This window comes from Erythrolamprus reginae, chromosome 12 (assembly GCF_031021105.1).
Source record: "Erythrolamprus reginae isolate rEryReg1 chromosome 12, rEryReg1.hap1, whole genome shotgun sequence".
Classification (NCBI taxonomy): Eukaryota; Metazoa; Chordata; class Lepidosauria; order Squamata; family Dipsadidae; genus Erythrolamprus; species Erythrolamprus reginae.
In genome coordinates, this window is record NC_091961.1 from 16,764,767 (window position 1) to 16,777,668 (window position 12,902).

Below are 12,902 nucleotides of genomic sequence, written 5' to 3' on the forward strand. Positions count from 1 at the left end.
TTTATTATTGGTGTTAATTGTAATTTTTATACTGATGTAAGCAGCCCTGAGTCTTCAGGATTGGGCGGCATAGAAGTCAAAATAAATAAATAAATAAATAACATTCTGTGAATTCTTCCTATATTCTCAAGCTGTGTTGGCCCGGGTTAGAACAGTTTCCTTATGATATTCTAAACCTGTTGTAAAGGACCTACATTTTCCTCAAAATTCCAAATTATATAGGGCTAAAATTTCTTCTATTGTGAAAGAACAAAACCCAAACCAAATAAAACTATCGCTACCATCAAAATTAGGATTTTGAGCTTTAGCATGAAGGGATAGAGTTAGAATGGTAGTAATATCTTTTTTTTTGGGGGGGGGGAGTTTTTTATTTTTTTCTCCACTTTTAAACAGTGCAATATCATATAACTTCAATCTTCAATACAATACAATGGATTTACATTTATATTCGGTATTTATCATCCAACAGTATGCTGCCTCCTTTACTTTTATCACCTGGAAAACTTTCATATAAACTTTTCAATATCATTATACAAACTTACAATACTATTTGCTATTACATCTCATCTATTTGCTTTCACTTATCTATTAAATTTTATTACATTTAGGCCAAAGTGGTTATTTTCAAATGTCATACATCCTTATTTACCTCTTAAAATTTTATTTACCCTTATCATATACTAAATGCTCTTAAAATAGAAAAAATATTTAATATTAAATATTAATTACCCATACTTAATCATCAAAATTTTACAAGATATTATCATAACCATATCAAATCCAATAAAATAAAATAAAATAAATAAATTCCCAAGGAAAGAGAGGAAACCAAATTATATCACTTAAATCTACTTATTTTCTATCATTACCTATCAACATCAATTTAATAAAATCTTATTCAGTTCTTAATGAAAATATAGTATTCAGTTATCAATCTGCCTAATTAGTTTAAATTTCTTTTATCTAAAAACCTTTAATAAAATAATACCACCTCTTCTATCATTATACCTATTTCTCATGTTTCATTATGTTAGCCTATTGTAATTGTATTTTTACTGCCAACCCAATATAATTATCATGCCCTACTCTGTTTATACTTCAGTGTCATCTTCCCTACTCTATTTATGTTTTTTCACTGTGTACCCAGTGTAATCATCTTCCCTAATCTATTTGTATTTTTTCACTGCAAATCCAGTGTAATCATCTTCACTGCAAATCCAGTGTAATCATCTTCCCTAAGTGTTTAAGTGACATCTTAATTTATTTGACTTTATGTTATTTCACTGTAAACCCAGTGTAATTATCTTCCCTAAACTATCTATATTTTTCACTGTAAACCCAGTGTAATCATCTTCCTTAATCTATTTCTATTTCTTTACTGTAAACCCAGTGTTATCATCTTCCCTAAGTGTTTAAGTGACACCTTAATTTATTTGGCTTTATGCTGTCCACTGCCAACATCTTCTTCCACCATAGTCACAGTGAAACCAAGCGCTACATACGCTTTGTCATATTTCCTCATCTTAGCTTTTGAGAGACTTAATGTTTCTCTCATTATCTCTGTCTCTCTCCTCCTTTCTTTTCATCCCTGTTAAATATTTTTCCATGGTGTCTGTTAAGGGTTTTTTATCTGGACTTCATATCCCCTGCTCTGGGCTGTGTGCTATTGTTCAGTGCAAACAACCCCGAAGCCCTGTGGCAAAAAAAGCACATTCCCCAGGTCACGTGCCCCCCCCGAATCAATTGCACACACACACGCAAGGGGGCCTACACCACAATTTGAGAATATTCTATTGGTTTTAGAGGGCCAGACTAATATAATTAACTAAGTTCTACCCAATACTGTATAATTTCCTCCCTTCCTTTCTCCTCCCCTTTCCTTTCCTTCCTTTCTTTTCCCATTTCATTTCTTTCCTCCTTCCCTTTTCTCCCCTCCCCTTCCTTCCCTTCCTCCATTACAAACTCTGATTTTTTTTCTTGCGTGGCTTTTGCCTTGGAGAATAAGCTGCCTGCAGGTCTCTCTCTCTCTCTCTCTCTCTCTCTTTCACACACACACACACACACACACACAGAGACTGCCGAAGCCCATGCAGGGAAACTTACCGGGTGTTGCAAGACCCTCCCAACTCTTTTTCCTGTGTGGCTTTTAACAAGCTTCTCCACCCCCCACTGGCTTTTGCAAGCTGCAACTCTTTTCTCTCGCATCTGTATGCACACTCTGCCCAAGCCCATGCAGGGAAACTTACCGGGTGTTCCAAGCCCCTCCCAACTCTTTTTCTTGTGTGGCTTTTAACAAGCTTCCCCACCCCACCCACTGGCTTTTGCAAGCTGCAACTCTTTTCTCTCGCATCTGTATGAACACTCTGCCCAAGCCCATGCAGGGAAACTTACAGGTGTTGCAAGCCATTACAAACTCTGAACTTTTTTCTTGCGTGGCTTTCGCCTTGGAGAATAAGCTGCCTGCAGGTCTCTCTCTCTCTCTCTCTAACTCAATAAATTAGGTGACAGTACCTGTGGAGACGTTCCTTCTTGGGCAGTAGATTCCTTCTGCTTGATCATCTCTGGAACTGACATAAGATTTTATATCTATCAGAGGGTGTTGCCTGACTTGCCCATGGATGATTTTGGAATTAACCTGTAATAGTTTGGAATTACTGTAATAGTTCATCTTTCACTACATCCGGTTATCATAAATTTCCTATCTCTGCAGTATTGATTATCCCCAAGGAGAGATGCCTCCTAATCAACATTAACACACCCTGACCTTGCTTCAACTAATGCAGTGCTTCTCAATTATTTTCTGTTACAACCCCTTAGGAAAAAGAAAAAATTTCATGTGCCCCCAACTGTTCGGCAGCACAATTGGTTGCAATATTCATCATGTTTTCGCTATAAAAACTTATCATGATTGGGTTTAATGCAGTCTGCTGCCAACATTTGTAGACACAGTAAATATACCAATCTTTCCTTGTCTCCCAACATAATCACAGTGAAGCCAAGCACAACATACCCTTTGTCATATTTCCTCGTCTTAGCTTTCAGGAGACTTATGTTTGTCTCATTATCTCTGTCTCTCCCCTTTCTTTTCATCCCTGTTAAATATTTTTCCATGATATCTCTTAAGGGCTTGTTATCTGCATTTCATATCTCCTGCTCTGTGCTGTGTGGTATTGTTGGTGCAAAACAACCCCCTACTCCCTGTGGCAAAAAAGCACATACCTCAGGGTCATGTGCCCCCCCCCCTTCATGGCATTGCTATGCAACCCTGCGGAGGGGGGTGGCATACAAATCTAATAAATAAATAAATAAATAAATAAATAAACCCCCCGGGGGGGGAGGCTCCACACTACTTGACAAGTACTGCAATAATGCATGATATCACATCTGTCCTGCCAAATTACTCTCAAGAGTTGAATAAACAACTCAGGGTTTGCAGCACTGCATTTTAAAGTGTAATTTATATTTCCATATTTAGGAGTGATTTGAGAGGAAAGTTAAATGGAATTTCATTGATCAAACAGAAGTTAACTATCAACACAATGAATATGTCTCTTTGATCATAGAGCCATAAAATGTGGGCACCAAGAGATACTGTACCTAATGATTCACCTTAATGGCAAATATCTCTCATGCAAATAGGAAAGAGAAGCTTCATATCGGTTTTGGCATCATCCTACAAATTCTGCCAGATTTTCTGAAAAAATGTTGTTGCCCTCCTTTCATGTTTCCACTGACAATCTAGTGATTTGATGATGAAAGCAGCCAAGACATGCAAATCAAGGAGGTCACAGTTGGAGACACCCATTTTTTCCTGGCACTACAATCAACAATAGCATGTTTCCTTCAACCACACTCACTTTCCCTCCCTAGATACTGCTTTTCACTTTGGAGAAGAGAAAGAGGGTGGAATGCAACCTGACCAGATAGACAAACCACACCTTTCTTTCCCCCAAAGGCTGGATTGTTTTCCCCTTTTACACAAATGCATCACCAGTGGTAGGAGATTACAGGGATCTATTGATATCACTCGGGAATCAGACCAGAAGATGATGAAATGGGTAAAAGTACTAATGGCAGTAATCCAAAAGAAATGAGATGGAAGGATAGTGCATCTGTTCCAGGGATGGGCTATGGGCCGGAACAGTGGGAACACTCTTCTGGTGATGGCAATGGAGTGTGTAGCTTGCCACCAGGTATGCACACGCTGTGCACGTGCAACCAGTGCAATTCCGGTAAAACATTACCTTTTTTGCGCAGAAGCAAAGAAACTGGCAATTTTTGCTGCCGGAAGGACGTCCGCACACAAGATTTTGACTGCTGCACATGCACAGCAGCTGAATCTTGCTGCAGTGCCCAGAGCAGCAGCTGGGGCCAGTGGCAAAAGCAGCCTGCCTGAGCTCTGGCCACGTGGCCTGCTCTCTGCTCTCCTGTGCCGCAGGAGAGAGATGGCGGCGGTGTGGGAGAGCACAGAGCAGGCCACCTGGCTAGAGCTCGGGGCCACTGGCCTGCTCCCCAAACCATGGCCCATTTTCTCAACGCCCCTGCAGGAGGTCACGCACAGGAGAAAGGTAAGGGCTGGGTGGACCGCTCGCAGGGTGGCAGGCGGCAGCATGGCAGGGTGGGCAGGCTGCTTGTGGCAGAGCTGCTGTTCACAGCAGAGCTGCCGCTCACGGCGAGTGGTGGCGGAGTGAGTGCGGCAAGCAGTGGCAGGGTGAGCAGCAGTGAGCAGTGGCGAGCGGCGGCAGTCACTTACCTTATTTTGGCCTATTTCTGGCCTTTATGCTTCTGCGCATGTGCAGAAGCAGAAAGCCCCGGAAATTTCGCACGTGCGTATCCTCACGTGAGATTCAGCTTTGTGCATGCACAGAAGCTGAATCCTGCGCCAGGAATGGTGGCCCGCCCCCATCTGTTCTCACTCTACTTGATTTCTCAATGACTTTTGATATTATTGATTATGACATCCTCTGGAATGGCTCCAGGGATTGGAAGTAGAGGGCACTTTGTGAACTGATTCATTTCTTCCTCTAATATTATTTTCAGTTAATATTAATCAGGGGAGAGAGGTCAGATCTCTGGCCTTTGCTTCTTTCTTTGCTGCTGTTTAACACCTACATGAAGCTGCTGGGGGAGGTCATCCGTCACCATGGCATCAGATAGTATCAGCATGTTGATGATATTCAGTTGTACATGTCTGCCAATGATGAGTTAAGTAATACTCTTTTTTTGCCTTCTCCCTGTACATGGAGCAGGGGCGGATTCCTCCCAGTTCAGACTGATTCGCTCAAATCAGTTTGGACTGGTTTGCTCAAACTGTAGCAACCCACTGGTGATATCATGATGACATCACCAAACTGGGTCGATCGGTACCGATCCGTGAGCTCCAACATCTTTTTTAAAAATTGGCAGGGAGGATTTTTTGCTGATTTTTTTATACATACGCAAAAGCTGAGTGCCTATTTTTGGCTTTTTTTTTAAAAAAAATGGCATTGTGTATGCTCCTTCAGCAATGCTAGGCCTCCCTAGAAGTAAAACTGCCTCCACCCCCCGGATCTGGAAACCAAAATCATTCTTCTCAGCAAACACATGGGGGAAGAAAACATGCAAGAAACAATCAGCAAACATGGAGAGAGAGAAACTGAAAGGTGCCGGATGGGTAAGTACCTCCCCACATGGGATTTCTAATGTTACTACAGCTGGCTGTAATTGTGATGAGATATCATTGAGACTTCCCCCTTCTTTTATCACCATACAGGGACAAAGTGACATAGAATGCATTTATTATGAAATAAACACTGCTTGAAATGTTTCCAAGCCTGTTGGCAACAGGGGATCCCAATGGCCACTGGGAAGTTTCCTGTTGCGACTGTGAAGGCCCCACCACCATTGCTGGCTCTGAAGGAAAGCTGGAAACGGAGTCAATGTGTTTGTGCAAAATAAGCAGTTTCCTTTGGCCTCCGGGAAGTCTGAGACCAGCTGCAAAGCTTGCCAGGGTCAGCTTCCTTCTCCCTCCCTGCCAGCACCTCCCGATAAAAGTTGCAGGCATGGCGGGGACGGTGGGGGGTAGCTTTGTAGGTTTTGCAGCCACATGGCTACAAAGGCTGCCAGGCCAGCTCCTTCTCTTTCTGCTGGTTGTTCTGGTTTCTAGTAGAAGTTTAGTAATTACAAATAACTCTCATTAAATGCATCATTTCATGAATAAAGCAACTCCGTGTATTTGTCTGCTCTCCTGTAATTCAACACATTCTAGACATCACCTGGTCCATTATCTCTCTTTTAGCCGCATTTCTCACATTCCCTTTCCTGCTTCACTTAGACAAGATTTATTCCTAACTACATAGCTTTAAAAGAACAGCAGCACTGACTAAATACAATACAAAATACTTTGGCTCACATTAGCGTGGTGAAAACACATCCATATTTCTTTTCAGCAACATTGAAACTCCACCCTTCTTCTCCACTAGCCCCCTGACCAGCGTTTCCTGTAAGATGCGCGCGTGCGCATGCGCGTGCTCCAAAATACCTCCCCGCACACCCTTTTCCATGGGCGTGCGCTCTCCATCCCCCTGCCAGCCCGTGTGGGCGGGGAGGCATCGGCAGTAGAAAGAAAGGGAGCCGCGGCCACCCCTGCCTCCCCACGGAGCCTCCGTCCCCCTTGCGCCCCTGGCCTCTCGGCCCTGCCCCCGCCCGCCCAATCCGCCCCCTCTCCTCCTCCGCCGCCTCCTGCCTTGAGGCCAACTTCTCCTGCGGTGGTGGCTGCGGCTTCTTCTCCTCATCCGCACTCCCAGCCAGGGGGCTGCAAGAGAGGGTTTTCTCCGCGGGCTTTGGGAATGCCCGTCCCGCCCCTCTCGCAGCCCCTTCGCTGGGAGTGCTTTCGTCCCAGACTTTCAGCAAGGGGGCTGCAGTAGAGGCAAGGCAGGTGTTCCCGAAGCGCTCGGAGAAAGCGCTCTCGCAGCCCCCTCGCTGACAGAGAGAGAAGGAGGGAGAGAGAAAGTAAGTGAGAAAGAGAGAGAGAGCAAAAGGGGGGAGAGAGATAGCAAGAGAGAGAAAAGAAAGAAAGAGAGATAGAAAGAAAGAGTGAGAGAGAGAGAAAGCAAGAGAGAGAGAGAAAGAAAACATGAGAGAGAGAGAGCAAGAGGGGGAGAGAGAAAGTGAGAAAAAGAGAGAGAGAGCAAGAGGGGGAGAGAGAAAGAGAGAGAAATGACTCTTGATTTAAAGCATATGGTAAAAAGCACCCAAATAATAACAGAGAAACCCCCCCCAGCCGTTTGTGTGTGTGTGTGAACTCTTGAACCATTTCCAATAGCTCACCTGTTATTGGAAATGGTTCAAGAGTTCACACACACACACACATACACACACACACAAGGGGGAGGAGACAGGGATGGAAAAAGAGGAGAAGATAGTAATAATAGTAATAGATTTTGGTTTCGTTTTATTATTAATTTCTTTTAATAAAAAAGAAGGGATTTTTTTCTTTTTTATTTATTTATTTATTTATTTATTTATTTATTTATACTTCTATGCCGCCCAGTCCCAAAGGGACTGCCGCTCAGACACTATACTTTTCCGCCCACACCGAAAAAAAATTAGAGGGAACATTGCCCCTGACATGCCAATTACCTCACTACAATATTTAACCCATTCCTCTCCTTAATATCTCCTTCCAGACCTTTGCTCTCTGCGTTTCTGAATCCTTCTGAATTTAGGGTTAACCCAGCGCGCGTCTGACTCGCCCTCACTAGATCCTGAACTCATAGCCCCATCCTGTGGCTGGCCTCCCACCTGTTCTACTACCTGTAACCACGGGCCCCCCACTACTTCATAAACACAATCTGAATCCGAGTCCTCAATATCTTCATCATCCGCCAACTGATCAGGAGTATGTACAACACTGGTCAGGACCTCCTGAAGCATCTCCTCAGCTGGCAGAGGTACTACAGGGCATAGCTGGGAGTGTGCTAACCTTGCCCTCCCCCGGCATCACCCACCCATCTCCCATCAGCAGAGGCTGGGAAGGATGAGAGAGGCTGGATGCCAGTCCACAGCCCTCTTGCAGAGCAGCTCCACATGGCGTGAGCACTGGACTCTGCCATTTCCACCCCACCTTCCCGGTTCGCCCCTGGCTGACTCCCGAGCTGGGAGGCAACAGCTGGTTCCCAGCATGAGCATGGCTCTCCATGAGCTCAGCAACAACATGAGTAGCAATGACGGACTATGTACCCACCCACTTTCTAGCCTCTTTATTTCCCCTCACTCCCAAGGAAAGTCCTCTGGAACAGCAGCATGTGGCTGCGAGAGGAAAAGAGTCCGGGTGAGACCCAGACGCTTTCTAGTGCCTCTTATCACAAGCATCAACCTCTCACTTTCCCATCTTTGCTAGCAGCTTCCCTGTTTTTCACTCAGGATCTCCCAGGAGGGAAAAGGGAGAGGAAGAAGGGGGCAACCACTGGCAGAGACAAGAAATTGAGGGTTGGTGCTTTAGTGATGAGGGGAGCTGAAAAGCATCAGGGTCTCATCTGGCTTCTCTTCCTTTTGCAGCCAAGTATGCTGCCACTGCCATTCCAAAGGGCTTTCCTTGGGAGTGAGGGGGAATAAATAGGCTAGCTGGCAGGCCAAAAGTTCACACACTTGTTTTGCTCTCCTATCTCCACTCTTGCAAATTTTGCTCCCTTTTCTTGTGTAGTGCTCCCAATCTTTGAGACTATGACCAGGTTGATGGAGGGGAGGACACAGGAGACGGCAGCATCAGAACCCTTCCTAGTTCTTCCCCGAAGTGCCTTGCAACAGCTGAATCCCATGGTATGAATGCCACCACTCCCCACCTTGCTTGGGACAAGACAGCAGTGGCAGGGGGGTGAAGTAGCGGGGCTTCCCGGAACACCACCTGGCCTGGCCAGTGGTGGGTGGCAGGCAGACTGACAATCATGGGAATGGAGGGGAGCACACAGAAGATGGCAGTATCAGAAGCCTCCCTGGGTCTTTCCTCTGCTGTGGATGGGCTTGCATGGTGACAGCAGGAGCAGGAGTCATGCATTAAAGCTGGTTTTCCTCCTCTGGTTAAGAAAAGGATTTTGCTGCAGCGTTCTGAATAAAGCAGCATTGTAGATTTCAAGTTTTTTTAATTGGTAAATGTGAGCACATATCCCGTGCCCGCCTAACCCTCTTCCTAGGTTTCAGATTGAGGCTATGGGTTCCCTGATCAAAAGTGGGGCTGAGGGAAAGCCAGGCTTAATTTCAATAGCCAAATTGGAGACTAGGAAGGGCAGGGGTAGAGACCGGCAGTGCTTTCTGGGAAGGCAGGCCAGTCTAGTAATTCCTCATTTTCCCTTCCTCCACCAATTAAGGGGACAGGCAGGCTACTATACTCTGTCTTCTATCTTAGCTCAAGCAAACAAAGGAGACCCTTGTGCCAGAAGAGGTTTGCTTGGGTCTCCTGGCTGCTGCTTCAGCCACTAAGCATAATCTTTAAAAAACTATTCAGGACGAGCTCGCTATAGTCGCTAGCAACAGTCATCCCCATTCTCCAAGAAGGGTGGAGCTAGGCTCCAACTGTATGAGTTGGTACAGATTCGGACACGTAATTGCGGCTTTGCTTGAACCGCTTTATTCCAGCATAAACATAACGTTAATACAACAGTCAGTATTCAACTGTCAAACCTCCTCGGGTTTCCCCTATTTAACTGCCAGCTGGCTGAGGAACAAACCAATGGTAATCCCTTATTTTCCCTGGTTGCTAGGTTACCGCCCCTCTCCCGGTGCCCTTTCCTGTTCTCATAACACTTCCTGTATGGAGCCTCTCTAGGCATCTCCTGTCGTTGGTCCTTCCATACATAACACTCCTCCCCCCTTACTCTGGAACATACATAATCCTTTAAGTAGGTTGGCTTCCGAACTATTCTACCCGAATGACGTAGTCCGTCTTCCCCTGCTACCTGACCTCGCGGAGGTTCGTGGAATTCTGGCTCTGCACTTAAAGGAACGGTAAACTGGGACGGAAGGTGGGTATCTACGTTACTGTCCAAGACCCCTGGACCTGCCATTTCCGAACGTACTTCATTATCCTCTCGCGGAATGGAACTATTATCTTCCATGAGTTTCTCTGCTTTGCGGAGACGGACCTGATCTAAGTGTCTACGCCATACCCTGCCATCCTCTAATTCAACTTCATAAGAACGAGGACCCGACACTTTCACTATGGTGGCCGGAACCCAGGTTGGACCTTCCCCATAAGCTCGGGCAAAAACCCGAGATCCTACTTCCAAGTTTCTAGGAGGAGCCTCCGGCCACGGAGAATTGTTTCCGTACCATGGGTGTAACCTGTCTAAAATTATTCTTAATTTTCGACTCATTAGCAGCTCCGCTGGGGTTTTTTGAGTGGCCACACATGGAGTGGAATGCTGGGCCAATAACATCTCTGATAATTTCTTTGACCAAGACCCTTGTGGAAGTTTCTTAAGTGAATCTTTCGCTGATCGTACCATTCGATCCGCCTGTCCATTACTAGCCGGGTGCCACGGTGACGTAAGCGCATGACGGATTCCCGCAGCCACTAAATAATTTTCAAATAGGACCGATGTGAACTGTGGTCCGTTATCCGACACCACAATATCTGGGTATCCGTGGGTTGCAAACAATGCATTCAACGCATTGATAACTGCAAATGATTGGGTAGAATGTAAATGCACCACTTCCAACCATTTTGAATGGGCGTCCACAACTATTAAAAATGTTTGACCCAGGAAAGGCCCAGCTAGATCAATATGGAGGCGAGCCCATGGGCCTGCAGGGGGTTCCCATGCTAGTGGTGGTGCTCTAGGAGGTGAGGGCCTGTTTTCTTGACACCTTAGACATGCCTCTACACACTCTTCTATCTCATGATCTATTCCCAGCCACCACACGTAGTCTCGGGCCAGGCCTTTCATCCTTACAATTCCGGGGTGCCCCTTGTGGAGAAGACTTAGCACTTGACGCCTAAGAGAGGGTGGAATAATTACTCTGGACCCCCTTAATAAAGAGCCCTTTTCCACTGATAATTCCGAACGGCACCTCCAATAACAGGAATATTCAGGTGCTTGCTCCTTTTTAGGCCACCCCCGGAGCACCCACTGTCTTACTATAGCCAACGTTGGGTCACGGCTTGTCTGTTTCGCTACCTCCGATGCGACTAAAACTAATGGACTCTCCTCAATGGCTAACACACAGGACACTGGCGCCGGGTCTTCCAAGATATCTGGAAGAGGACATCTACTTAACGCATCGGCATGGGCAATGTGCTTTCCTGGCCGGTACACCAACCTGTAAGTATAGTTTGCTAAGAATATAATCCATCTCGCCAAGCGGGGTGACAGAACTACAGGACTTTGGCGATTTCCTGCTAAAATTCCTAGTAAGGGTTGATGATCAGTTACAAGTTCAAATTTTCTTCTGTACAAATAATCGTGAAATCTTCGCACCCCTGCCACTAAGGCCAATGCTTCTTTGTCTATTTGCCCGAAGTTTTGCTCAGCCTTAGCAAGAGTTCTAGAAAACTACGCTAATGGGGCCTCCGACCCATTTGGAAGTCTATGACTTAACACAGCTCCTACTCCAAACTGGGAGGCATCACAAGTCAAAACCAATGGTAATGTTGGGGAATATTGAATCAATATAGTATTGGAGGTCAGAACATCTTTTACGGCCACAAAAGCGGCCTCTTCTCTGGGTCCCCAGTGCCAATGTGTCTTACTATCTAATAAGCGATGTAACAGTTCCGCTATTGATGCTTTGTGTGGAATGAACACAGCGTAGAAATTTAGCAATCCTAAAAAAGCTTGTAATTCCACTTTAGACTGAGGAGTAGGGGCTTCCCTGATGGCTCTGGTTTTCTCAGGGGTAGGATGGATACCTTGTCCATCCACTATAAACCCTAAGAATTCTACTTTAGTAACTCCCAACACGCACTTACTCAATTTTAACTTCAACCCCTTCTCTTGAAATTTTGTTAAGACCGATTTAACTCTTGCTAATAATTCCGTCTCCGAGCAGGCGGATACTAGGACATCGTCGAAGTATGGCATGACCCCTTCCAATCCATAAAGAAGCCTCTCCATGAATCCCTGGAAAATTCCCGGGGCTATTGATACCCCAAACTGTAACCTTCGGCAACGAAACACCCCTCTATGTGTGACTATAGCTTGTGCTTCTGCAGTTTCACGGTCCACCGTAAGCTGTTGGTAGGCCTGCGATAGGTCTAACTTCGCATACAAATTACCCTTTTCCAGTGAGTGCAGAAGACGCTGTACTACTGGAAGGGGATAAGAATGGTGAGCTAATGCCTTGTTTATGGTACATTTATAATCCCCACATATACGAATTCCTCCGTCCGCCTTTACTACACTTATGACAGGAGTTTCCCATACAGCTTGATCTGTTGGCTCTAAAACTCCCTGGGCTATTAGCTTATCTAATTCCTCATCTACCTTTGGTCTGAGTGCCAAAGGTACTCGGCGGGGCTTTAAGCGTAGTGCAGGCACTTTCGGATCCAAGCTGAAAGAAATAGGTGAACCGTTATAACAGCCTAGTTTCCCATCAAACACATCTGGAAATTCTTGGGCCAAGGTCATGAACGAAGAAGCCCCCTTACCATATTTATTCCCATTACTTCTAGGCCCAATGCTTGGAACCAATCCAACCCCAATAGATTAGAAAATGGCCCATCCACCACTATTAATGGTAATTGTCCCTTAAATTTTTTGAACTGAACAGCAAAACGTCCTTCTCCTATCACTGGAATAGCGTGGCCTTGATAATCTCGTAGATTCAATCGGCATGGTAACAACCCGTTTTTTGACAATTTCGGAAAACACTGCTTAGCTGTAGACCACGACACCAGTGAGCAAGCCGAACCCGTGTCAACCTGCATG